This window comes from Rhinolophus sinicus, linkage group LG05 (genome assembly GCF_036562045.2).
Source record: "Rhinolophus sinicus isolate RSC01 linkage group LG05, ASM3656204v1, whole genome shotgun sequence".
In the NCBI taxonomy this organism is placed as follows: domain Eukaryota; kingdom Metazoa; phylum Chordata; class Mammalia; order Chiroptera; family Rhinolophidae; genus Rhinolophus; species Rhinolophus sinicus.
The window spans coordinates 89,101,883-89,129,081 of NC_133755.1; the positions used below are offsets into that span (position 1 = coordinate 89,101,883).

At 54.8% G+C, this 27,199-nt stretch overlaps 1 protein-coding gene across 4 annotated transcripts in view; it reads right to left on the bottom strand.

Moving 5' to 3' along the window:
• TFEB (transcription factor EB) overlaps window positions 1–27,199 on the bottom strand; it is a 46,326-nt gene that overhangs the window by 7,555 nt on the left and 11,572 nt on the right. Inside the window, exon 1 of one of the 4 annotated variants that reach the window (XM_074332905.1) lies at window positions 26,612–26,752. The exons of 2 other annotated variants lie outside the window; for them this stretch is intronic. The gene's annotated coding sequence lies outside the window, so the exon portion shown is untranslated. Of the gene's footprint in view, window positions 1–13,643; window positions 13,860–26,611; window positions 26,753–27,199 lie in introns of those variants that run through there. One more of the 4 variants, XM_019738430.2, reaches the window with a different exon arrangement.

Sequence of the window (27,199 nt, forward strand, 5' to 3'; positions counted from 1 at the left end):
GTCGCATAGATCCTTGCCTGACACTACCTCGCTCTCACCCATGTGAGCCCAGCCTCCTCCAGACCTTGTCTAGCTTCCTGAAGGAGCCTCCTAATGTTCAGACTCCACCTCTCCCTTTTCTTGCCCCACAACATTCTACTCACAACTCAGTCAATTAGAGGGATCCTGTTGAAACCTAAGTCAGATCCTGTCCCTCCCTCTGCTCAGAACAATCCATGGCTCCCACTTGGCTCAGAGTAAAAACCGAGTCCTTACCAGAAAAGGGCCTCTAGGATCTGCGCCCACCTTGTGGACCCCTCTGACCCCGTCCCTTACTACTCTCCCCTGTTCCACCCAATCCCTCAAACACAGCGGGCATGCTCCCATCGCAGGGCCTTTGCACTGGCTCTTCCCTCTGCCTGGGATGCCCTCCCACCAGATACCACCATGGCTCATTCCTTCATCTCCTCCAAGACTCAAATATCACCTTACAGAGACTTTCCATGACCACACTATTTAAAATTACAAAATTCCTATCTGCTCCCCCGACTCCCTATGCCCCTTCCTTCTTTTAGGTTTCTCCACATCACCTACCAACATCTTAAATACGCATTTTTGCTTAGCTCTTTCATTGTCTGTCTCTTTCTTACCAGGAATGCAAACTCCCCTAAGGGCAGGCATTTCTGCTGTGTTCCCTGCTGTCCCTTTGGCCTCTAGCCCAGGGCCTGGGACAGGTAGATGCTCTATGAATGTGTGTAGGCAACGGTTACTATTTTATGAACCAGGCACTGGCCATACAGCAGCAAGCCAACTGTAGCCCCTGAGCTTATGGAATGTACGGTCCAGTGAGGAAAGGCAAGCCCACAGGCAGGCCCGCTTCAGGGCACCCGGTTCTCCCAGAGCCCAGAGAGGGCTTCCCACCACTGCACATATCATCAGCCCTGATCTTCAATGGGTCTCAATGGGATGGGGGAGGGAGGGGCGGGGGCTAAGGCCTCCAGGCCTAGTCTGGAAGGGGACAGGACAGAACACATCCTGTATCTGGGCCTAAGCTGTCCCTAGCTCACTAAGTGACCCTGGGCATATCCCTTCCCCTCTCTGAGTCGCCATCTTCCCATGTTATTTATCACAATATGATAGAGTTGGATCAGGTGATTTCTAAGGTCCCTCCCACCCAGCTGGAATGGGCTGAAACTCTCTGAAAGATGCAGGGCCCCTAGGGGTGCCCAGACTTCATACAGGTCCTGGCAGTGGCGGGAGGGTCCCATCTCAGGGACTTTGCAAGAGGCAGCATGACTTTGTGGTTGAGCAAATGCTGTCAAACAGGACAGGTGTAGGCTTGAATCCCATCTCTGCCATTTCTTTGCTGTGTGCCCTTGGGCAAGTCACTTAACTTCTCTGGGCCTCAGTTTCCTCCTCTGTAAACAGTTTCTACTTCAGAAGCTTGGTGAGAGTGCTAAATAAAAATCGTGTGTCTTGCACAGCATCTGGCATTTGGTAGGCTGAGTGGGTGAGTTACAAATAAGCACCAACCGGCAGGGTCAGCTGCAGTGCCTACCAGAGGCCAGAGCTGCACCCCAGGGTCCTAAGAATGAGACCCAGACCTCTGCAGGTGGCAGAGGAACGCAGCACAGGCTGACATGTTCTGTCAATCAGACTAAGCATTAGCGGAAGGTACTGGCAAGGATTCAGTGAAAATCACTGGATCGTGGAAGTAACAATGATCCGCTTCTCTTGGAGCAATTACTGTGTGCTGGGCCCTGTTTGAGCACTTTAACCTCAAACAGCCCCGTGAGGTCATTTTGGTGATGATTCTCCTTTTACAAACAAGGAAAAACAGAGGCATAGGGAAGTTAAATATCTCGAGGTGGCAGGGAAAGGCTAGGACCCAATCCCAGGGGTCTGGCTCCCCAGCCCAAACCCTGGAGGGCAGGGGTCTCTACAGATCACTGCGTCTCCATGTGGAGCTGGGAAAGAGCTTGCCCCAGGTTGCACGTCTGTTGATCCAGGGCCAGGAATGGAGCCCAAGCCCAGGGCCCCGTCTACCACCCTAGCTGCTTCCCCACAAAGTGGGACGGCACCATCCTGAGGTCTGAGGACTCAGTGTCCCTCCCTCACCTCCTTCCTCCCTACTCTGCCCCCCCTAGGCAGGGAATTAGTAAAGGGGCTGCCTCAGCTCCAGGGGTCTCCGCCCAGCTCCCCACAGGACAGTTCCCCAGGAAAGAGGAGCAGACACCCGCTTCGGCCCCCATCTCTGTCCTGCAGCTGGGCCATCCCTTTCCTGTGTCCCTACAGAGGGGCAGTGTGTCTTTGACCCCCACTACCCACCTCACACACCAGCCCCCACAGCCCCACAGGCTCGGACCCCAGCCCAGCCATCTTCCCTCGCAGCTGTACCCACACAGCAGCAGCACTGGTGACCCCTCCGCCTCAGTAACAATCTCACTTCAGTTGGCCCTTTGGGGGGGAGGTGACCGGGCCAGGCAGTGCCAGCCAGCACGGGGAGAGCTAGGGGAGAACAAGCCCCTTGTTTCTCTGACAAAGGGCTGGGCTAGAGCTGGCTCTGCCACAAGGAGAACCTGGGCCGGGCCTGCTGCGCCCCCACCGGCTGCGCCAGCCTCGGTTTGCTCATTTGTAAGATGGACGCAGGACTCCCTGTCCCCCTCCCCCACACCCGGGTCTGTGTAAGCCTCCCGGGAGAGGATATCAGAGATTGTGAAGGGCGAGGGGTCTGTGCATTGAAGGCTGTGGGTAGCCTTGGCCTGTCCCCTGTCGTCTGACAGAGGGTGGCTCAGTGGTAGCAGGGAGGCTTTCCCACCCCCACCCCCATTTTCAAAGCTGTCACCCTCTCACAGAGCTGCTTTTCCTGGCCTGGGTGGGATGGGTGTGGTGCTGAGGGAGGGACATGAGGGGATCTGAGGGCAGACGAAGTGGTCCAGGAGAGACCCTGGACATAATAACCCCCGCTTACCCCTCAAGCACACCTGCTAACTCTCAAAGCCTGAGGGGCCACTCCTAGCCTCCCCCAGCACCCGGTCTGGGCAGGAAGAACTAAGAAGAAGGACACAGGAGAACCAAAATGACCCCAGACCCCTCCCCAACATCTGACCTCCAGACCCACCAGGCCTGGAAAGGACCCACTATGCATGTCCTCAGTAAGATCAGGAGCCTTCAGTGCCCCCTGTGTGCAAACACTGGGGCTGAGGTGTTTCCCTAGGGGAGGGGGGCCTGATGCCCCAGAGAATTCCTGCCCCTGCCCAGTTGCATGGGAAACGTAGCAGGAACTGAGGTTTCAGCAAAGGCAATAAGAGCCACTCCCATCTGCACCCTCAGAACCCACAGGCCGCTTCCTGCTGCTGTTTACTCAGTACCTCCCACCTGACTCTACCTCTGCCCTAAGCTGAGTCTGGGTTCTAGCTCAGTTGTCACCAAAATGAGCTTCACAGTCCCACAGATTCAACTGAAGTCCCCGCTCTGCCCATACTGGCTGGGTGACTTTGGGAAAGCCACTTAACCTTTCTGTGCCTTGGTTTCCTGCTTGGTAAAATGGAGCCAGTAACAGTACCTCCTCGTGGGGTTGTTGTGAGGATTCATGGAGACACAATAAGTGCAGAATTCACCTCGGCTGAAACTGCAGCCCCTACTATGTTTTCTATGGACTGGGGAGGGGCAAGAACTCTCCAGGGCAGGCCCTCGGGCACTCAGTGACAGGGCCACACTGGGCTCCCTGGTCAGGGCCACAGCTGGTTTCATACCGGCTGGTGTGGGGGCTCCCTCCTCAGTCACGTACACCTCAGTAATGCCCGGCTGCTCAGGACCTTGCCTGAGGAAAGATGTGGACAGAGGGAGAGGAAAAATAGGGAGAAATCACTGATTCCCTAAGGGACACATAAGGAAAGACGAGGCCGCAGAATATAAGAAACAAAGATCGCAAAGATGTGTAGCACTGAGTGGAAAAAGCAAACTGCAGACTAAAACGCACAACTTTAGGCCATTAGGCAGGAAATGGGTAAATGTGCAGAAAAGATTAGAAGGACCAGAATACTTCTTGAATGAAGGCCACGCATCAGGACTGGTTTATGTGTTTTTCAAATATTAACTCATCTGTTCTTCACAACAGCCCTATGAGGTGACTACTATTGTTGCCCCAATTTTCAGGGAGAAACCGAGGCACAGAGAGGTGAAGTAACTTGCCCAAGGTTTTAGAGCTGATAAGCAGAAGAATGGAGATTTGAACCAGGCAGCCCCTACTCTTTATCCACTATTCTGGGCTCCCCCCAACACCCCAAACTGTTCAGAGCGGTTACCTCTGGGGAGGGGAGGGGAGAGGGAGAGGGTGGTGGAGTGGGAAAGAGGGGTTTTCATAGTTTCTCATTCCGTTTTTGTATCACTTAACTCTCAGGATATTAACATGTGCTACTTGTGTGATTCTTTTAAAACAAGGGCAAAGGAAGCAGGACAGCTTTAGGGGTTGTGAGGGGCCCAACCTGCTTCCAATCATGGCCAAAGTTGGGTCCTCCCATGTCTACCTGGAGTCTGGCCCAGGCGCTGTCCTGCTCAGTACAATGGTTGTTAGGCCAGCCCAGGACCCTGTGAGGACACTGACTGGCCACCAGAGGCACGGGCCAGGGTCAGAAGCCACGTGCCTGTTAGAGCTCTAAGGCCGGGACCCAGGACCCAACTCCGTTTCCGCTACAGCCCCAGACAGGAGACTCTGGAGGAAGTCTTCATACATAGCTCCTCAAATTGCTCTTAGCTGAGGTAGGGCCCCTCAATTGCTTGCACGGCTTGAACTTCCCTGGGGATGTTTCTGTCTTCCAGGTGATCCTTTAAAAATGGGAGCAGGAAGCAGAGAATACACAAACTCCATGAGCCAGCCAGCAACCCCACTCCTAAGTGGATGCCCAACAGAAAGCATCCCTGGGCTCCCCAGAGGACGCGCATTAGAAGGGTCACAGCAGCTCTAGGGACAGTGGCCCAAACTAGAAAGCACCCATCAGCAGGAACATGGATAAAGAAGCGTGGGGCATCCAAACACGGGAATGCTACTCACAGAAGAGTAAACCAGTTATGGCTCCATACAACTCAGACGACTCTCACAGACACCATGTTGCTCAAAAGAAGTCAGACACAAAAATGCATACGCCTACGGCCCGATCGATGTATATCAAGTTCAAAAACAGACAAAAGGAATCTTCAGGATCCTGGTTACCATTGCGGGCAGTGACGGGGAGGGGGTACAGGACAGCTGGGGGGTAGGGGGAGAGGCAGGCAACTCGGAATGTTCTGTAATTAGATGTGAGTGTGGGGGACAGGGGAGTGTTGAGAATGCATCCAAGCTGCTCACTCACAATTAGTACATTTTCTGTCTGTGTGTTGTATTTTCATGTAAAAATGTACATAAGAATGAGCGTAGACCTTAACTAATTTAAAAGAAGAGTTGAACAAATTACCTTTCCATTCAAGTGTGGCTACAACTTTAAAATGTCCGGGGCCAGGCAGCTTCAACAATACTTCTCAAGAGGAGCTGGGTACAGGCTCTTTGGAAAAGCAATTTGGCACTATGTATCAAAGCCTTAAAAAGAAATCCACTGGCCTGGGGAAGTAATCCTAAATGTAGAAAAGGCTTTTCTGCATAAAAATGCCTATCACATTATATAGAGAAAAATCAAAACTAATCTCAATGTCCGGCAATAGGATGGTTGGATAAATTATGGTGTGCCCCTCCTGGTGGAATGCTATGTTTACAGTAAGTAACACTTCAAGAGACAAAATGTAGGATGCAAAATTGTAAATAAAATCTGATCGTTACCACCTACAAATATGTGTAGAAAAACCCCTGGGGGTGAAATATACAAAAATATTACTGACTTCTTTGGATGATGCAATCACAAGTTTTTTGTTGTTTTTTTTCCCTTTACCTTTTGGAATGTTGTTCTTATTCTATAATGAACATGTATCTATTTCTAACTGGGAAAACTATTTTATACTAATAGCTAATGCTAACAATACCTGCTTACTATATGCCAGGTATTAATTATCACAATACTGCAGGACATGAGTAGCAGTACTGCCTCCCATTTACAGATGAGGAAACAGGCACAGAGAAGTTGTCACTTGCCAAAGGTCACAGAGCTGACGAGTGGCAAGGCTGGACCCTGACACTCTGTCTCCACCACCCTAACCCTCGGGCTTAGAGTTTGGCCTTGGTCCTGTACTTGGAGTAGGGAATGCCACATTTCATTTTAGGGATTCCCACTGAGGAAGCCCCCCTCCAATCAAAGGGTTTCAGCTGATCTCTGATCTCTTTCATCCAGCCCAGGGGCCAGAGGGTGCCTGGGATGATGGAATGGTCTGGAATCCCCAAACACAGGCAGAAAAAACTCTGCCCTTCCTCAAAGGGCAGGGATAATTTCCTGTATTCCCAGAAAAACACATGTCTGGCGGCTGAAACAACAAAGTGTGTGAGCCCAGCAAACCCAGCAGCCAGCACGCCTGTTTAAGCCATTTATTACGTTCTGTGCCTCTGTGGTCGGAAGAAGTTGTCTCCTGATCCAGTCTGTTACAAACTACCAGTTGTGCGGGAGCTACACAGTGTGGCGGAGGGGAAATCAAAGCGACCACTAAAGGACGGCCTTCTGAACAGATGCTGTGGCTCCAGGAGGCAGGCGGAGGGAGCTGCGCCCTGAGCTCCTGGGAAACCTTTCAGCCTGGGGAAGGGAAGAGAGGGGAAGATTCCAGGATTGGGGTTTGTTTTGTCTCCTCTGAGTCCCCTCTGGCAGAGGAGGCAGCAAAGGAAGGCCTGATGAAGTAGGAAAAGGAACAAAAATGTGCACACAATCCCTGTGCCTTAGGAAAGGCCACGCCAAATTGCCAAGGGGGTCACAGGTAACCACAGGGCCTCAGAGGCATCAGCTGGGCCGGACCCAGAGAGAACGAGGGGTGGGGAGGTGTCATAACATTCCCAGGAGCCAGCAGTCCTGGCCACAGGAGGCTGTGGGCACTTGCCATTAGAATCCTTGGCTGACTCAATGTCTGAGCCTAGCCTCAGTCTTTCCATCAGTCAAGTGGGGCTTAGCAAGTGGGGCCACCTCTCCTACAGAGCTATTGTCCCGTAAGTTGGGATGCCTCTGCAAGGGTGAGAGCTTGGGCAGAGGGCAGATATCACCGTTCGGTCACTGTTTATTATTGCTTTGTCCATGCTCACCAGGGGCGTTCCTGGACAAGTCTTCCCCACCCCCACCCAGACCCCACCCCCCTACACACACCATAGCAAGGCCCCAGGCTGGGGCACAGCAGCCGAGTGGCCACCCCAGCTCTGTCTCTCCTTATAGGACAGGGCAGGACTGTCTTCCCCTGCTTTTCCAATTACTCGGCACCCTATTTGTTTCCTCTCCAAAAGCCCTGGGTTTTAAAAGATTTTCCTTTCCCAAACTTGTAGATCACCTAATTCACTGCAGTGCTATGGGAGAGGCAGGTGGGCAAAGATGCCCACCCTTGGGTTCTAATGAGATCATGAGCAGGCAGAGCGCTCAGCAGAGTGGACTCAGCTGCAGCCGCACGCTGGAGACACTAATGCAGGTTGTTATTTATTATCTGCCCAGCGGTTCCCTAGAGGTCATGAAAGGCAGCAGCAGTGGGGACCTCTGGCTCCTTCCAATATTAAAAAGAGCAAACAGAAGTCACACTCACCCCAGTAAGGGTGCATTGTTTGATTGGAAAGTATTTGGTACCAGGAACAGGAATGAGGTCAGTGGTACCTGCTTTTACATGTTTATTTTAACATTTTGGCCTTTTCCCTTTTAATTGAGGTAAAATTTATCCCAGCAAAATGCACAGACTTAAAGTGTGTAGTTCAATGAATTTTCATAGGTGTGTACCCACGCGTAATACCACATAGATCAAGATGGAGAATGTTGCCATTACCCTGGAAAGTTCCCTCCAAGACCTTCCCCTAAAGGGATCCTCCGGTCTGCCCTCCATCCCCATGGCTGAGTCACCTGACCTTGGACAGACACAAAGCCTATCATGCAACATGTGGTCCTCTGTATCTTTTGTGCAACATTATTACTCTGCCACATGGGAACACTCTTGGAGCAGACTTATCAACCTGTTTCTGATTAATCAAAATTGGGGAACAAATATGAATTACAGGGGGAAGTGAAGGTTCCAAAAGGGTGGTCTGTACAATGTGGCAACAAAGCCAAATTCAAACCCAGAACATGCTTCATTCCATCCCAGGACCCAATACAGGATACTGCAAGCGGCTGCAGGGCTGAGGGAGGAAGGAATGCAGTCAGGGGCTTCTGTTTGAATCTCTTGAACCCAGGCAGGAAGTGGGGAAGAGGGAAAGGAAGAAGAGGGGAGCTGGGAGCTCCTGCTTTGCGGCCTCCACTGCCCACAGCTCCAGCCCATCAGCCACGTGTTCCAGCTCGATCCCACAGGCAAGGGTAGGAGCTGACATCTCCCAGCTGGCTGGCCTGCTTGCCCAGGGCAAAGCAAGGCAATTGTGCAACAAAGGGGGCAGCTTCAAAGAGAGGTACCTGTCCTGTCTCAGGGACCCGCTGGCCCCTGACAGGAGGCCTGCCCCAGGAGGACGGCCACTGGACTTTGAAGTACAGGGTAAAGGGGGGACACGGAGCTGAGAAAAGCGCGGAGAGGAAAAACCAGAGAAGTCCTGGGGCAGGGTCCACTCTTGTGATGTGCACAGATACAGCCCAGCTACACATGCAGTGTGTGTGTCTCTCTCTGTCTCTCTCTCTCTCACACACACACACGCACACACACGCACAAACGCCAGATCCCTCACCCTGTCCCTCAGGGGCAGCTGCCTTTCTCCTGGGTTGAGTGGCTGAGGGGCCTGAAACCCCTGCCCCCTGCTCCTCTGCAGTCTGCTCCTGGATGCTCGGGCCACTTGAGCCTCCTGCCTGTGTCCACACTGCTGTGTTCTCCGGTTGTTTCCTGGCCACCTACCAGTCTCCCCAGCTACAAGAAAGCTTCCAGAAAAATCAGCTTTCTTCTTTGGAAACTGCACCCCATCCCACCCCCTCAGATTTGCCAGAATGAGCCTCAGAGGTTGCCGGTCCAGTGACCCAAGGTCTGTTCGATTATCACCCATTCTCTCAGGCAGCAAACACTCCCCAAGTCCCTACCATGGACCAGGCACTGAACTAAGCACGTGACCTACGTCAGCTCTCATCTGTCAGATCGTATCCGTCCTCCACAAACACGTCACAGGACAAACAGCACCTCTGGCAGATGAGAAAACCAAGACTCAAAAATGCTAAGTGACCTTTCCAAGGTCACACTGTAAGAACACAGTGAAATGGGACACAAGCCCAGGTCTCTCTTAAATGTGTGACCACCACCAGCTCCAGAACAGATGAGGAAACCAGGGCCCATGGGGCAGCCCCACGGAGGTGGATTATTGTGGCAGCCTATGGACCCCGCCGTTGCGTTCCCACCTGCCGGCTGCACAAGGGGAAAGAGGAGCACAGAGCCACACACACAGCGGCTCTGGCTCCTGTCCCAGCTCCCAGGTAAGGGTTCACTCTGAGCCCAGCCCCAGCACCTAAGCCGCCCCCACCCCAGCCCTCCCTGCCCCAGGCCCTGGCCCACAGTGCACTTGACCCACCAGTGCCTGTGCTGGCCCCTGCTCTTGGGGGGTCTCCTCTCCTTCAGCACCTGCCTCCCCACCCTCTGGTCTCCCTGCAGCTTGTACATTGCAAAGGAACTCCTACTGTTTGCCTCCCTTTTCAAGAGTTCAATCTGCCTCTGAGAACTTTGAAAACAACCTCTTTATAACTAAAGTATCCAGGCCTTGCTAAATAACAGAAGACATTGGAAGAGGGGAGGGGAAAGGAAGGAGGGAAACACCTATGAGCAGGGACAGCTGCATTCAGTGCACAGAAGGTGGTCTATTATCTCCTGGGTCCCAACAAACGGGTGTTCCTTATGCTCATACCAAGCGCTTACAAAGTGATATATGTTACTGATTTAATCCTCAAAGCAACCCCACTCACCCATGAGGGAAGTAGTAATATAGCCCCCATATCACAGAGGGAGCAATTGAAGCACAGAGAGGCTGACAAGCTCGCCCAAGGTCGCACAGCTGGTAGGCACTGGACCTGCAGCGCCTGGCCAGGGAGTCTGCACACCCAGCCTCTGCCTGCTCAGGCTCATGAGTGCAGGGAGCACTATTCTACTTTCAGTCCCGCCTTCCTCTCCAGACACCTCTCCAGACACGGCTCTCCCACCCCCACCTCCCCAGAACTACCCAGGGCTGCCCCCTGAGTTCCCGGACAGCTGCAGTGCACCCCCTCACACATCCCCCTCAGCTGCATCTGGTCTTTCTGAGTCTGCTCTCTCTCGGGCAGACCGTTGGGTTCAGTGGACTGCTCAGACTTTGTGGACACTGACAGACTTTGCCACTTACTAGCTGTGTGACCCGAAACACTCCCTTAACCTGTCAGAGCCTCAGTTTCCCCATCTGTGAAACAGGATGGTGCCTCCCTCAGAGAAGGTGAGGGGATGAAAGGAGCTGAGTGGGTGGCTCCTGGGACCTAGGAGCTGGTCCACGGGTACTCGTTCCCTGGCTGGGGGAGCAGCGTAGACCTCGACGGGGTTTAGCTGGGAGAGGGCCTTTTGCGTCCTCGCCACCCATAGCATGGTCCCCAGGCATCGCATCCCCTGGGAGCTGACTCTCATCCCTCGCTGAGACCCGCTGAGTCAGAATCTGCACTTTGCCACGGCATCCTAAGAGGTGTGTGGGCCGTTAAAGTCACTTTATTTGTGGCCTTCTGGAGGTCTGGTCACCTGGTTCCAAATTTGGTGACAGGTGGGAGGCGACAGCAGAGAGGTACAGGCCTCTGGTGGAGAGAGGTACCTCAAGGTGCCCTTCTGAGCCCCGCAGTGAACCTGAGCAAACAGGCCTGACGCTCAGGCCCAGGAGCCAAGGTGGAGGCAGGGACACAGGGCTCCGGGCCCGGCGCTCGCCAGGCGCTCGCCAGCAGCTCACTGGGGGCAAAGCCACCATGCAGGCCTATGGGGAAGCGGCCCAGAAGCTGATACGATAGAAAAGCAATGCAGACCGAGCATGCGAGAGCCCTGCACACATACATAGCATCTCCTCCAAACACACCATGGCACACACGCGCACACTTTACATCCCACACACACCGCCCCAGGGCCCGCCTGCCCAAAGAACGGCTCCAGCACTGAGCAGATGACCCAGCGGGCAGGGCGTGCCTGTGCCACGCACCTGTGCCCCCACCAGATAGCCTGGGGGTGCTGAAGCCCCTGCAGCCGGCCTAGGAGACCCCTTGTTCCTGCTTCGCCTCTCCCTCTCACCTGCCTAAGTCCCAAATCTATCTGATCAATAAGAACCCCAAGTCCTGCTCACCTCAGGTTGACAAAGACCCACATTTTAATTGCTCACCTGCAACGTGCCTGCCGATGGACCCCCACGCATGACACCTACCACCGCAGGCTGCTGGGGGGTAACAAGCAGGGTAGAGCTCTGTCCTCAGGGCCCCCGAGAGGCAGCATCACACGGGGCAGCCTGTGCCCATCTCCCCCCACAGGCTCACACAGAATGAGAGAAAAGCCCACCCGCTCCCTGGCCACACAGCTGCAGGAGGGGCAGGGACCCCTATCCATCCTCCCCTCAGATGGGTGACAGCTCTGAACTCTACACCCTCATCTTCGGTTCAGAAACACACAAACCCCACTGACCTCTTTCACTTCTGCGGGCTGGACCACCAGGGGCCCCCACGCTCATGCAGTTTCCAAAGGAACCCTAAATGTGGGGCTGGAACTTCAAGCAGGCCTAGGATGCCCAAGAAAGGACCATGGACTGGGGGGGGGGGTCAGTTGGGGTTGCTCCAGTGTACGTGATGTCATGGGTTCTGGAAAGGCCCTTGGCCCCAAAATATCTCCTCTCTGTGTCCGGAAATCCCTCCCAACGCTTTGAGAGTCCCTGCCAGGAGAGGCTCCCACCTGAAGCTCCCGTCAGCTCACACCCCTAGGAGAGGTGGCTGACAGCTGGCCTGAGGGTGGTGAAAGAAAGGCGGGGGAGATGGGCAGTGCTCAAGGCTGGTGACCGGCACCTCGCCAGGGCTGCCGTGCCTGTGAGCTCCCACCAGAAGGGGGCACTGCCCTCCCAACACCCCAGAAGGCTGGTTCCCCAGAAGCCAGTACTTTTGGCCAGGGACGGGGAGGTCCAGCAAGGGGAGGGGCCTAAAGCACCCCCCTCCGCATACATTCCAAGGGAAGTCAAGTCCTGCCCTCACTGTCCCCTTGAGGAAGGCAAAGTGTTGGCAACCAGGAGGGGGTGGGAGCCCTTAGAGACGGGAGGTGGGTGGACAGGGGTGGGAATTCACCAGGTTCCAAAATAGCACAGTTGGTTCTGCCTCACTTCACCCTGCGCAATGTCTGGCAGCTTCTGCTTTCGGTCTGACTCACGCCTGGTGGGGCAGGACGGGGCCGGCAGAGGCCTCTGGAGAACCAGGCTGCTCTCCCCTCACTATGCGCACCTACGGCGGGCCTTCCTCGCCCGCCCCACCTGCGAGCTGGGCTTCTGGGAATAGTCACCAGGAGCACAAGACCCGGGGGCTCCCTTGCCCGGGTCCTACCCCAGTCCTCACCCACCCCAGGGCTTCTCCAGCCATGGCAGCTGCCCCAGCCCCAGAACTTGGGTTTGCTTCTGCCCTGCCCAGGTACTCTCCACCGGTACCTCCATCCCATCTCCATCAGGGAAATCAGAGGAGATGTGCCCCGAAGACCAAGCTCTCACCTCACAGGAGAAATGACCTTCGACAGCTACCGTCCACCCAGCCAAAGAAGTGAGAGAGCTGCTCCCCTTACAACCCCCCCCCCCAACCCCCAAGGTATGAGAGAAACAGCATAGTGTTACTCTGGAAATGCGCACAGCAGCTCACGCACCCCGTTTTTTCTGTCCTTGAACTCCAGGAACTGTGCCCTTGGCTGAGCAGAGAGAGGAACCAAAGGCCCTGGGTCTTGTGCGGGTTGGGTGGGGGAGGGGCATTGGTAACTCCATTCTCCCCTTTTAGGATCTTTCACCAGTTCCAGCTCCGAGTCCTCCTCCCCCCCAGCCTCCCCCATAGGAGGCAGCTGCCTCCTAATCCTCCCTGGATCATAGATGCTGAAGCCTCAACCTGAGACACCAACAGAAAGCCTCGTCCTCAACTCCACCTCTCAGTCCCTTGGCAAATCGACTCCATCCTCCCAGCCCTCCCAGCAACGCGCCTGCCCGGAATAAGTGCAGCCACCTTTCTCTCCAAGTGGGGCAGGTACAGGATGGCTGTTGGCTCGCCCTGCCAGCACCAGCCCTGCCCATGGGCTGGGGAATAGATGACACTAGTAAGTAGGGGGAGGGTGTCAAAGGTAACGAGGCTGGCCCGCACAGGCAGACACACTCCTGCCCCCGCCACCCTGGCATGGGAACCGTGACCAAACCTGGTTTGGAAGTGAAAACATCAAGGGGAAAGGCTGTGGGTAGCAGCTGGAGAGATGAGTCAAAGGGACCAGGATTTGGCATGCCTGCCGGGGCAGCCCAGTAAGGAGCTTTCAGTGTGAATGGACCAGCCAGGCCCAGGACCTGCCCCGCGGGGCCCTTCCCCATCTCCCACACCAGAAGGCCTTACCTACACTCCACTTCCAGTTCTTAATTCTTCCCATTCCTGGGCCCCAGAAGGCATGAGACTATATAGCAGTGTGAATCTGAGGCTGGGAACAGCAGTCAGGAGGGAGGAGGCCCTCTCCAAGATGCAGGTACGAGGCAGAGCCTTCACCAGGGACAGAGAAGGGTGTCCTTGAATAAACTGACCCCCTATTGCCCCGTGAATTGCATCCTGTTCCCCATAGAGACGCAGGGGGAGGGCACTAGAAAGCTCAGTTCCCCAATGACGAAAAGGCAACCACGTGGCAGCCATGGGGTTAGTGGCACCAGGAAGGGAAGAGGCAGAGGCAGTGAAAGGAAAAGGAAGTCAGAAGAGCTGCTACAATCACAGCCTCAGGATACTAGAGCGGGGAGGAGACTGGAAGCTGGCTCTCGGCTCTGTGCTCCCCAGCACTGCTGTCCCACCTTCTAGGGGAGGACGGAGCACAGAGAAGGCCCCTAGCGTAGGACAGGGCCTGGAAAGGGCTGCCATGTCGGGTACATGACACAAATCTCATTTGTGCTGGGACCCCTTGCTTGACTGTGAATGACAACTTCCTCTTTCTCTCCATGGCACCCGGCAGGCGCATAGTAGGTGCTCCTTAAGGATCTGCTGTACACCGTGAATGTGGTACTGGTGACTGGCCCCAGTAGGACGGGTCTGCCCACAGCAGCTCCATGGGCATGGAGAGAAGAGAGCTGTGGTAAGAGGGCTGAGAAGAGCCACCCTCCAGGGGACCAGCTGGACCACCAGGCCTGGCTTCCGTGAGCGTGGTGGATGCTGTCAGGACCCCGGCCACACACCCCTGAGCGCATCCAGCTGCCAGCACCTGCATCTGTGCCAGAGCCAAGGGGGAAGGACCCCTCCGACCCCCAGCAGCTCTTAGCCAAATAGTGAGGGGTGCGAGTGACAAAACACCCACTTCCCTCAACCCGCCCTGCTGTGGGGTGACTCTAAAGCTGAGTTGACAGAGGTCCCCAAGGAGACTGGGCATCTGCACCTGCAGCAGTCACTGCTCCCTAACACAGATTTTATTGGCTTCCTTCCCTCCCGTCTCACTGCTCTACCCCACTACTGGTGCTTCCTGGGGTCACGTCCTAGGTAAATGACCTGTACTCACATCCTCGTCTCAGCCAGTGGGGCCCGAGGAGGTAGTTTTGACCTGAAATGGAGTAGCTAACGCTAACGCTTAGAAAAAAAGGCCAATAAAAAAGCCAGAGTAAAACGAGGGCTGGCCATCCTGTGGAGAAGCTGGGAGGCAGGCGTGTGAGAACCCAGTCACTGGAGGAGACTGGGAGAGTTGGGTGCAATGACCAAGGGGGTATCTAGAACTTTCCCACCTGTGGGAGGTAAGACTGTGCTCAGAAGCAGAGTTGGTAAGATGGAGAGAAGAAACAAGGACAAGCCAGGTTGCAAGTTATGTGATGAAGAAGCCTCCATTCCAGGGCTGGTGATAGCAACATTCGGTTACTGGTGGCAAATGCCAGTAGGACTAGAAGCCAGCATTGCCTCCCATCCCCAGGCTGCAACTAGAAGAGAACTAGAGGACCCCAGCACTCCAGAACCTTAGCGTGCCCGTTTATTCGGTAGCACAGCCATGATGTTCCATGCTCAGAACTAGGCCCTGAGGACACCAGAGAAAGCCATCTGAGTCCACACTAAGAGCACACATTTGGAAGCAGGGAGAGCTGCATCCCAGATCTGTTGCCCACTGTCTGCATGACCTTTCGCAACTTTCTTAACTTCACAAGGTCCCAGTGTCCTCCAGTATAAAATGAGAAGAATGTCCATCTTGGAGAGTTTTTGAAAGGATTAAGTGTAAAACATCTACTAGAGGTGCTACATCCACTAGAGGTGCTCAATAAATATTTGACGTATGCATGGATACAATGGATGCATTGGTGAGTATAATACGTGGATGGATGCATACATGGATAGGTGGGTGGGTGGGTGGGTGGATGGATGGATGGATGGACAGGTGGATGGATGGATGGACAGGTGGATGGATGGATGGATGGATGGATGGATGGATGGATGGATGGATGGACAGGTGGATGGATGGATGGACAGGTGGATGGATGGATGGATGGATGGATGGATGGATGGATGGATGGATGGACAGGTGGATGGATGGATGGACAGGTGGATGGATGGATGGATGGATGGATGGATGGATGGATGGATGGACAGGTGGATGGATGGATGGATGGATGGATGGATGGATGGATGGATGGATGGATGGACAGGTGGATGGATGGATGGACAGGTGGATGGATGGATGGACAGGTGGATGGATGGATGGATGGATGGATGGATGGATGGATGGATGCATACATGTATAGGTGGATGCATGTTTGAAAGGAGACAAGAGAAGAGTATTTGTCTGCAGTCTGATTCCCATTTGGTTCAATATCCCTTTCTGCTAAATTTAATAAAAAGAAAATGAAGGCCATCATTTTCTAATTTATCTGTTAGAGAAATCTGTATCGCCAATGATCAGGCTGACAAGTGTGAAGTAAGATTGTCCTAACGAGCTTCAGCCACTTCACTGGGGGAGGGTTGTTCCCTGAAGGGTGTAGGGCTGTGTCAGAACACAGGGTGTCCTCCTGGCTCAGTCACCATCATACTGGTCCCCACCATGTGGTCCCACCATGCCTGTATCCCCCTTCCCTCAAGTCCAACCCGTACCCCATGGAACGTGAGTCAGGGGGCAGGAAGAGAAGACGAGGAAGCCAAACAAAAGCAGGGCCGGGAGAACAAGCCGGGATGGCTGAGCAAAGGAGCCGAAGAACAGAGTGTGGACCTGTAGGATGGGGGCAGCGGGATCAGAGAGAAGGAATGGAAGAGCAGAGAAGGGTTTACTCGCTTTGGAGAAACAGAGAAAGACAATAGCCCTGAAAAAACAAGGGAACAGAAACTAAAGAAAAATGGTGCATCGCCTGTTCCATTGCCCCCAATGGTTCCCCACTGTCTGCCAGATAAAGTCCAAACTCCCTAGTCAGCCCTTCAGATACCCAGGGCACCCTCCTTAAACAAGCCCTGGGCTCCCCCCGGGAGCCTCCTCGCTCTGTCTCCCCAACACAATCTGGGCTTCCAGATGCTCCCCATGCCCTCTCCCCCTCCCACAGACCGTGCCAACCACACTCATCTCTGGACGCCCTCGGACATGGCCAGCCCGGTGGCCTTGGATGAAGATGTGTTGACTGGTTGGTGGGATTGGCATAAGCGGAGAAAGATGAGCCCGGGCAGAGCGGGGCAGGAGCTGAGGCTCCAGGGTGGGGAGAGAGGGGAGCCAACCTCGGTGTCCCCTTCCATCTTCTCTCTTCCCCACCTGTCCCCATGGCCCAGCTCTGCCATTGCACAATCTTGTGGTCACTGCAGAATGCTCTGTCTGTTTGCTAAGAGGGCTGAGGTGGCACTGAAGGAGGGAAACATGCCCAGGACAGACGGGGGATAAGAGGGTGGGCCGAGGAAAAGGGAGGTGCTTCAATTCTGCCTAGCCCCAGGGGTCAGGGCTCATGGAGCAGATAAGTTGACAAACAGGGCAGACCCCATAGAAGCTGCATCTGGGCACCCTCCATCTTGGCCTGAGGGGCATGTGTGTGAGGCAGAGGTGGGACCCCCTCACAGACTACAGCTGGCCTCAGAGGCCCCTTCAGGCTGGGAAACCTGAGGAGATGGGACAGCTCAGGACGGACTCTCAGAATAGAAACAACCAGAGGCCTTATCACCCCTGCCTCCAGGGAGGCCTAGTTTAAGGAAGGGGGTGCTTCTCACCAGCCTGTGGAGCACAGGAATAGGGGTGAGGGTCCAGGCCCCAGCCCTAGCCACAACTCACCTCTACATTTGTGTGCCCTCCCAAGGAGCACAGGGGGCTATACAGTGTGGGTGGAGCAGGGAAACTGAGGCACAGCTCTGGAGACCTGCTTTACCAGCCCCGCCAGCAGCATCACCCTTGGAAATTAACCATCAGGCTTCTCACAAGCACGGGGACTCCAGACCCTGCTGTTCCAGGGGCCCCTTTCACCCTGGGGACGTATACTTTCTAGAAAGTGGCCTGTCTTGGTCCCCAAAGTCTGGACCCAAGGCTGCCTGGGCTCGGCCCCCAGCTCTGCCACTCGCCAGCTGTGTGACCTTGGACAAGTTACTGAAGTCTCTCCATGCCTTGGTTTCTTCACGTGAATGGGTGATATTGTACCTCACAGTTGATGAGAGAAAACAAATATATTCCTTTGGTTCCTCAAGTATCCAAACGGTCCCTACACTCAGGACACACTCACGCCCGAATCACCCGTCCTCCTTCCTCCTCCTCGATCGCTTGGGACCTGAAAAGGGGGTGCGAAGGAGCTGACGGAGCTACTGCTGTTGATAGAGCTGGTGCCAGGCCCACGGCGGGCACGGGGCCCAGGCATACAATGGGGCTGTGTGTGCACCCAGCGTTACCCTGGAGCGGAGCTGGGCAGGCCGGCATCTGGGGTCAGGCCAGGAATTCATTTCCCTGGAGAGGGCCTCCCCACCCCCTCCCAGGCTGCGCAGCCCTGTGGGGGGTGGGAGGGCAGGCCCCACCCTCTCCCCTAGTAACCCAGGCAGTAGAATGGAGACATGCCCGGTGGCAGGCACTGGGGAATAGGGACTCCTGTGTCCAGTCCCTGGCCTGGACTACTCACTCACCTGTGAGGCATTTTAGACCCATTGTGTAATCTGGGGCTATGGCTCCCCTGTGGGCAGAGGGAAGATGAAGTCTGTGGGGCCAAGAGAGGGTTCAAGAAAAGTCTGCTGGGACCCCCCCTCCCCAGACAAAGGGCCTCACTCCTCACTCCCCAGCTCCATGGGGCCCTGGGCTCAGCACCAGGCCCCCCGGGGTGCCCTGGGAGGGGATCAGGCTCACTCCCCAGGGGAATGAGTCACCAGCAGGCTGCAGCCAGGACGGCAGGGAGACGGTGGGCAGGTGAAGCCTGTCCTCTCCCCTCCCTGGCAGGTTTTCTCCAGCTGGAAAAGCACTCGGCTGTGATGGGGTGCTGACGGCCAGGGCTACTTCCTCTGGTGCAGGGGATTACCTAGAGCCAGGATGTGGGGTCTTGAAGACCTCCTGTCACCACACTGACTATTATAGCTGCAGGCATGGGCCACCCCCTGAAATATCCCTGAGAGGGGTGTCAGGAACCCATTTACCCCTGACTGAGAAACTGGGTCTTAGGCAAGGGAGGAGGGGCAGCACAGGCTTCTGGTGGGTGGGGAAAAGGGAGGAAGCCTGGCCACCCTATACCTTGGGTTGTGGCCAAAATGTGGAGCTGGGGCTCCTTTGCATGAATCACTTTCCATTCTCCTCAGAGCCTGGGAAGCGCCTGGCAGAGGCAGATAACTGCCCTTACTCCCTCACTGGCCTGATTCACACACAACCTCACACCCAGTCATAATGACACAAATGTGCACCCCTACGGCTGCTGCCCACACTCCCAGAAGGTCACACATGAAAGTCACAGTGATGGCCCCAGCCCAGGGGACACAGTTGGATGCCCACCCTTCCCCTCACACCCACAGGCCCCCACTTCCCCAGCTGAGCCATAGCATGTGGGGTGTGTGTGTGTGTGTGTGTGTGTGTGTGTGTGTGACTTGCCCTCAGAACTGAAGCTGTAAAAAGCCAGGAGGAGGCTTCTGAAGCTGAGCCAATCACTTTCATTTTACTGATGAACCAACGGAGGCTCAGGGTGGGGAAGTATCTTGAAGTTTCTGAGCAAGGCTGAGCCTGGCCCCCAGGGCTGGGTAGCTTAAGGCTGCTCCAAACCAAGCAGGGGCCAGGGAAGCGGGGTGAAGGGTGAGAAGCAAGAGGAGGCAGAGGGGAAGGCCCGCCACCATATGCGAGGGACCGCTGTTCTGGGGTGCTGCCCTGGTACCACTTGGCTCATTCATTTCAAATGCTCCCTAAGCACCTACCACCTGCCAGTGCTGTGCAGGGCCTTTCTGCCCAATCCCAGCGCTCACTCCTTCCTGGAAGGTTTTGCTTCTGGGATTGAGTTTTGTTTTCAAGGCACCCGCATCCCTCAGGCAGCAAGGCAGGAGCTGCACTCAAACCTGCCCCCTGAGGAGCAGCCTGGCAGCCCCCTCTGTGTCCCCACAGCCCGGGCGGGGCCCCAGCACCCTTCAGGCATCAGCGCCCAGGGATGCCAGAGCCCACCTGCACAGGTCACCTCCCAAGTCAATGACGAGTCAGAGGGAGGTCACCCAGGATGAAAACCCCATCTTCAGACAAAATGTACCTAGAACCTTGATATGTAAAACCTGAGAATGAAGCAGCTGTGTGGGGAGCAAAGAGAACCAGACCACCTGGCCTGCAACTGGGGGCTCCCAAAGCACCCCCCTGGGGTTCTGAGAAAGAGCATGAAAACCACAGCTTTCTCTGGCCTCTTCTTGTTACCGAAGCCCAGGGGAAGTGAGTAATGCCTGCAGACCCCACAGCCCCCCTCCCAACCTCCAGGCCAAGCCCCCCTCCCAGATTCCCAAGGTGACGGCATGCCATTCCTCACACGGGAAAGGGACACAGCAAAAAAAAAAAAAAATAGAAAAAATAGAAAAGTCTCATGGATTCAGCTCTTACCATGTGCCCAGCACTGGGAAAAATGCTGCACAAACATCCAATGCTTTCTTTCCCACAATAATTCTATGGCCTACCTATTAGCATCTTGCAGGTGAAGAAATGGATATACAGAAAAATTAAGCGGCTCATCCAACCTGTGAAGGGCAAGGCCCACATGCCAACTCCTGTGTGCTCCCGACCCCTTGCTGCAGTCTGTAGAAATCACCACCATCGTGACGGCTGGGTACCGCCATTCCCTCTGAGCCCCATCCCAAGCTGTGCCTCACTCAGAGGAAAGCTGAGAAGCTTCCTACCCAACTCACTCCAACAGCACAGCATATCCAGAGCTTCTCCTTAGTAATAACAATAAAAACAATAACAATTCCACTATCTCCCTGTTATATAGCACTCACGATTTAGGTACTTCATATGTTATCTTACTTAATCCTCACAGCGCTACATGCCCATCCTCATCTCACAGATGAAGGAACTGAAGCACAGATTGGTTGATGACTTGCCCAAGGTCACACAGCTTGGAAGGAGCAAAGCCAGAGCTCAACCTCAGGCAGTCAGGCCTATAATATCTGCTGCTCCTCCTTCAGTGATGGCGGTAACAAGTGTCCTAGCTTGGGGCTTGCCTCCCTCCTCTGAGGTTCCCTCTGCAGAGGTTAGAAGCCAACTGGAACCCCCGGAGGCTGCATGTGGGAGAGCCTGCCTGATGGGTCCCGCCAGCAAATGCTCTCCAGCGAGATAGTAATATTTATCCCACCTCCCCCACCCCTCACTAGGAGCTGGAGCAAGACTGATGAGATCCTGGCAGAGCAATCGATGCACAGGCATAAATAGGACACCTACTGCATGCCCAGCTTCAAGTGGTGGCAGGTGCAGGAAATAGAAGGCTCTGTCCTTGCTCTCCTGCCAGAGGCTCCAGTCCCCAGCAAAGCCCAAAAGGGTCGCCCCTGCCACCCCCACCCCCTTCGGTACTGGCTGCACCAGATGTTGGCAACACTTAGAAACAGGGCTAAAAATAGATTCTATAATGAGTCAGTGCTAAGAATAAACCCGGCAAACAGCCCTCCTAGAGAGGACTCTGCCAGGGAGGCACCACCTCCTCCCACCTCCCACCCCACGCCCACCCCGTGGCCTTTCACCTGGAGCCCCCGACAGACAGCAGAGGGCCTGGGGCAGTTATACCCAACTGCCACGCGACAGAGTGGTGGGCATGCCCATATGCACTCCCAGGTGGCCAGCCCCCTATGTGAAAGAGCCGGAGACGAAAGGGGCAGAAGCTGGAGAGACCGCCCTGCTCCAGGCAGAGCTGGACAGCGGCACCGAGACCCTGGGTTTCCTTCCCACCTCTAACACCCACTCCCTGTGGGAAACTGGGCAATCCTGTCCCAGCACTCCCCACCCACGTCTCACCTGTGAAATGGGTGCCTAGAAACAGTCACACTGGCCCACTTCATAGGTGATCAGGGGAACTGAGCCCAGAGATGGATAGCAACATTCTACAGGGCAGACATCAAAGGTGGGGCACATGGGAACTTAGGAGTCCAAACCATGCCAGCTCCCACGGCCAGGGGTCTCCCTCTTGCCTCCTTGTTCTTCCCTCATCGCCCCCAGAGATGACAAGAATTTTTAGACTTGTGCACGTCTGTACATAAATTGAAAATTAATAGAGCACATTCACATGTGGTGTCGAGCTGAGCCTGTCAATAACTGCAGATGACAGACGCAATGATGAGTTTCATTACACAGCTGACAAGACGGAGCCTCAGAAAACGGAATTAATTTGCTAGGGGCCCTGCAGCTGGGATGAAGCTTTATTGCCATCTACCAGCCAGGAAAGTGTCTCCAGGAGCTCATATGCTGGGCACAGTCCCATCTTCCAACAATGCCCAGAGAGAGTGGGGCACCCTCTAATGCTGCTGGGAGCCAGGGGGAGGGGGCCAGAAAAGGGTGAGGAGACTTCAGGAAGGCGGCAACACCCCACACAACATTTCTCTGAGAAGAACAGAGGAAGCAGGGAAAGGAGGGGGTGTCCTGAGCAGAGCACTGGCCGTGGATTCAGGAGCCCTGAGGTCTAGTCCTAGCTCTGCTAGAGGCTAAATGCTTCATCTGGGGAAATCGTTTCCTAGGCTTCACTCCAGGTCGATTTCTCCATCTGAAAAATGGAGCTCTGAACACCAGGCCTTTGAGATATCCTGCAGTATAACATGACCACATATTGGGGGTACACACTGAATATGAGTGTGTTAAAGGCCCTGACAAGTCCTGCAGCAAAGAAACCCATTTTCTGTTTTTTGACTCATACTCTGCCATCCCTACTTGACCACCAAACCCTTCCACAGAACACATCTTGGGAAATCCCGGAGTAAATTTAGGGTCACTAACTGAAATGCCTGCGGGGGCCAGCAGGAAACCTGAAAGCTTGAAGCAGGCCCAGACAAGGTACGTCAGGATCTTGCGGTTCGCTACAAGCCCTGAAAAATGCCTGGCAGCTTTGGGGCTTTGTGGAGTCTAGCACTTCTGCTCTATAAAGGCCTCCCTTAGGACCCACCCAGGGTTTTACTCTCATCCGATTCTCAGCGGTCCTGTTGAGAGGGCCAAGGAAAGTGCCCATACCCTGTGTCACACAACTGAGGAGACTGGGACCCAGGGAGCCCAGGGTCGCACTGCAGGTAGGAGAGCTGGTGAAGCGATCCCACTTACTGTACCCTTATTATGCACTAAGCACTTTACCTCTCTTATCTCACGGAATTCTCCAGACAACTCTTGGAGGAAGGCACTGTTGTTACTCCATTTCACAGAGCAAGAAACTAATGGTGACAGAGATTCAGTCACTTATCCAAGGTCACATGGCTTGTAAGTGGTACAGCCCTGATCTCAACCCTGGCATCTTGAAAGCAGAACTCATGCCCTCAGCCCCGCTTCACTAGCTAGGTAACCTTGGGTGAGAGACTTAACCATTCTGGGCCTCCGTTTCCTCACAGTAAAACAGGATAATAAAAATGATCCTCAGAGAGTAAGAGGGGTGGGGGTGGTAGAAGAGGGTAAAGGGATCAAATATATGGTGATGGAAGGAGAACTGACTCTGGGTGGTGACACACAATGTTATTTATAGATGACGTATTACAGAATTGTACACCTGAAATCTATGTAACTTTACTAACAATTGTCACCCAGGTGTACAATAAACTTAATTTAAAAAGACGATCCTATGTATTAGGTTATGGTGAAGATGAAATCTGCCAACATACAAAGGTACTTAGCACAATGCCTGGCACATGGGAGGTGTTCAGTATATGTGACCTAGCATTAAACACCCCGTTCTACTGTGGGAGCTCACGCCTGAGCCTCTGGGCTCTGGGCTCTGGGCTCAGCCGGCTGGAAGCCACCCACAGCTTCCTGGGGTCAGTCCCAGGGCATTGCCCCCTCCACGTGGCAACACGGACCCACCCCCAGGCTGGAGCCCTTAAGGTGCCCCATGTAGGTGGGGATTCTGGAAGTTGGGGTTCCCACACCTAGGCCAAACCTGGGTCTCATCCTCTGACGTCCCTAACAGGCTACTTCCCCGCAGAGCAGGGGATACCCCCAGCTCAGCATGGGTCACAGGCCTCTCCTCATCCTTGCCCCAAGGCCCCAGGTCATGGGGTGGGGAGGCAGGGGGCTCTCCAGCCAGGCAGCTGATGTCCTCATGACCTGCCCCAGTCCTTCCAGGCTTAGAGACAACAATAACAACCCACCCAGAGCTCTCCACACTTCCTACAGCCAGTTCATACACATTAGGTCATAAGATGAGTATCACCACCCATATGGCTATCTGCAGGGGTTAGTAAGCCCATTTTACAGATGAAGAAACTGAGGCCCTGGTTTGCCCTAGACTAGGGATCAAAGTAATAGAAAGGCTTCTGTCTTCTGGAGCAGGGCTCAGGGCTGAGCCAGGTCCCAGGCCAGACCCACCACAACAAGCTGGGGCAGCAGAGGGGAGGAGAATGTTCAAGAGGCTCCCAGGGGCCAAGGGAAGGGAAGAAATAGTTGAGCTGTGGGCCCTGGGTCTCACTCAGTCACTGGGGATCCTGCAAGTCTTGGGGGTGGGGGAGAATCAGTAACCCTGAGTTCTCCTCTTTCCTACCCTACCCCAGCCAGAGATGGGCACAACCCTTACCCAGTGCCCTGAGATGGCCCCCACCCCCTCCTCTCTCTAACTAGTAGGGGCACCTCTGGTCAGGCCGGGCCCTGCAGCCCTCCGCTAACAAGGAGCCCCACCTCCCAAGGTGGCTCTTTAGCTCTAGACCCCGAGCCAACCATTCAGCACAGGCATTGTCTCCTCTCACTGTCCCCATCTAACACATGTCATCACTCAGAAAGCCTTTCCTGTCCACCTCACCCTCTGTCTCTGCTGACGCTCACGAAGCCCACTCACCCACACATACCCTGCTAAGAACTGGGCCCAAACTCCCCAGTCTGGCCCCTGGAATGTGATGCTGGGTTTTGCACTCAGTAGGTGCTTCATACACATTGTATAGGAGGGAGATCGTCTCTCAGGCAGTGGCCCCAAATGTTTTGATCATGACTCACAGAAAAATACTTTTTATTTGACCCACCACACACACACACACACACACACAGCATGCATACACATGAACGTGAACATGAAACAAAAAAGGCTGCACAAAACAACCTTACCAGTACTGAGCGATACACTTGGATGTTTTATATTCTTTTTCATTTAACAAAATGTTCATTGAGACCGACTAAGCTGATTTCATGGCCAGATTAGGGTCCAATTAGTGGCCCTGATCCATAGTTCAAATAACGATCCTCCATGGATATCTGTGTGGCCCAAACTCCCCACCTGGCACCTGACCCCCTCTACAACACGTGTGTGATAAAGACGCCCATGTATGGGACACTTGCTCCCGGCCAGGCCTGTGCTAAGCATCTTACTTGATGTCTCATTTCATCTCATCCTCACCCAAGGAGGCAGGGACTACAACAACCCCCGTTTTACATGTGAGGAAACTGAAGCCCAAGGTCACTCCGTAGACGGCTCAGGCAGAGCTCAAAGCCAGGTCTGGCTGAAGCTGGAACCACACTCACCACCCTTGCCCCGTTCTGCCCACCAGCTGGTCTTCAACGTCTCTTACATCCACACACTGGCGGGAAGACCACCCCAGAGAAGTCTGCTCTAACTCCAACTACTAAAGAGCCATTCCCTGTAGCAACTTCAGTCTTTATATTAGTTGGCCACTTAATTGGAGACGGGCCAGAGCCCACAGGCTCTACGGTCAACCTCACACCCCTCCCAGCAGAGCCTGCTCCCTCCTTCGCACCCACCTTCAGCTGAACCCAGACATGGGGCTGGAATAAGGTCCTGAGGACCGGGGTCCCTGTCAGCGCTCAGGGGACCATTCTGCGTTCCCCCCTCGCCGATATCACTGCCCTGGGCAAGTGACTCAACGCCTCTGTGCCTCCATGTCCTTCTCTGGGAAATGGGGGTGATAACAGCACCCACTTCGTAGAGTGACTGTGAGGGAGGGGCATTTGGCACAGTGCCTGACAGGGGGTACGACCCGGGAAACGTGAGCTCCCATTATTATCCCCAATTCTAACAAACAATCGCCGTGAACCCCAGGCAGGTTTTTTGGTGTTTGCACACAAACACGCTCACATACCAGTAAAATGTGAACCTGTGCAGAGCGCTCACTCACAGGTTCCAGGCGCTGAATTCAGAGCAGGAATTCAGTCTTTTAATCCTCACAATGAACCCACGTGGTGGGGGCTATAATTGTCATCTCTGTCTTACAGAAGAGGAAACTGAGGCTCATTAACATACCAGGATCCCATGGTGCAAAGTGGCAGGGCCAGGACTTGACCCCAGGCAGCTGGCACCGCACACACCGGCCAGGCGCTCCCAGGCACTGCTCCCAAGCCCTGATGTAAGCGGGTGCTTACTATGGCCTGGCCAGCGTCGCCCAGAGCACATCATGCCCATTACCTTCTCACCAGAGCCCCCAAACAAGCCTGAGACGTGAGGAGCAGAGGCAGTGAGTGCTTAAACTGCCCAGGGTTACACGGCTCCTCAGAGGTGGGGCTGGCTGCCAGCAACTCTGCCTCCTGCTGTCACACATCTTCCACCATCCCCAGCCCAGAGGGAGGCCTGTCTTCTCTCCCCTGACCCGGCACGGCCCCTCCCCTGGGCCACCTGCTTCCCAAGCCCTGACCCTGCTCAAAAGATATCCCCATGCCAGTATAGCCTGTGAGCCTCATCCCCGCTCACCCACCTCCCCAAAGACACACTCACACACACAGATACTCATACTCACTCCACACACACACTCACACACACACAAACACGCAATATACACCCTCATACCTGGGAGAGGGTGGCCTCCTGGAAAGAGACCCCCGGGAACACTCAACTCGTCGGGGGGCCGGAGCCCAGAGCCATGCCCCTGCCTCAGCGCCAGCCCCAGTTTCCTCATTTTCCCCAGCACTGTTTCTCACCCAGCCCCCTGCACCTCAGCCTGAGAGGAAGTTGCACAATCCCCTGGGAGCTGCAAATGTGGCCAAGGATTGCTCACAGCGTAGAGGGAACCACACGCCCCGAAGGCCTCTCTCACCCACAAGTCTACCCAACACAGACGGACTCCCAGCTCCAATCTCACCAACCCAGGACAGGCCACCTACAGTGTCCCTGCCTCCTCCCAGACTGAGCCTCCGACAGTCACCCACTTCCCACACAGCCTGGTGTCGCATGCCGCAGGCCACACTGGCCACTGCACCAAGAAGGAGAGGCACAGAGAGGCAGGAATTTGCAGGACTCCTACTAGGTCCAGTGAAGGCCTCAGCCTAAGCCACCCATCCTCCCAGCCCCTCCTGGGGATATGTCCCCTCTTAGCCAGAAGCCGCACAGTTCACCACCTTCCTGACTGGCCACATACCTGTCACTTCAGCCCTGGGC